This window comes from Mandrillus leucophaeus, unplaced genomic scaffold (genome assembly GCF_000951045.1).
Source record: "Mandrillus leucophaeus isolate KB7577 unplaced genomic scaffold, Mleu.le_1.0 Scaffold380, whole genome shotgun sequence".
NCBI classification, from domain to species: domain Eukaryota; kingdom Metazoa; phylum Chordata; class Mammalia; order Primates; family Cercopithecidae; genus Mandrillus; species Mandrillus leucophaeus.
Genome location: NW_012104032.1, coordinates 1,738,370 through 1,738,996, shown reverse-complemented (window position 1 = coordinate 1,738,996; position 627 = coordinate 1,738,370).

Below are 627 nucleotides of genomic sequence, written 5' to 3'. Positions count from 1 at the left end.
GAAGAGCAACTCCAAGACACATAATTGTCAGATTCACCAAGGTTGAAATGAAGGAAAAAAATGTTAAGGGCAGCCAGAGAGTAACGTCGGGTTAACAGCAGACCTCTCAGCAGAAACTCTACAAGCAGAAGAGAGTGGGGGCCAATATTCGACATTGTTAAAGAAAAGAATTTTCAACCTAGAATTTCATATACAGCCAAACTAAGCATCATAAGTGAAGGAGAAATAAAATCCTTTACAGACAAGCAAATACTGAAAGATTTTGTCAACACTAGGCCTCCACTACAAGAGCTCCTGAAGGAAGCACTAAACATGGAAAGGAACAACCAGTACCAGCCACTGCAAAAACATGCCAAAAATAAAGACCATCAATGCTAGGAGGAAACGGCATCAATTAATGGGCAAAATAACCAACTAACATCATAATAACAAGATCAAATTTGCACATAACAATATTAACCTTAAATGTAAATGGGCTAAATTCTCCAACTAAAACACACACAGACTGGCAAATAGGATAAAGAGTCAAGACCCATCAGTGTGCTGTATTCAGGAGACCCATCTCACATGCAGAGACACACATAGGCTCAAAACAAAGGGATGGAGGAAGATCTACCAAGCAAATGG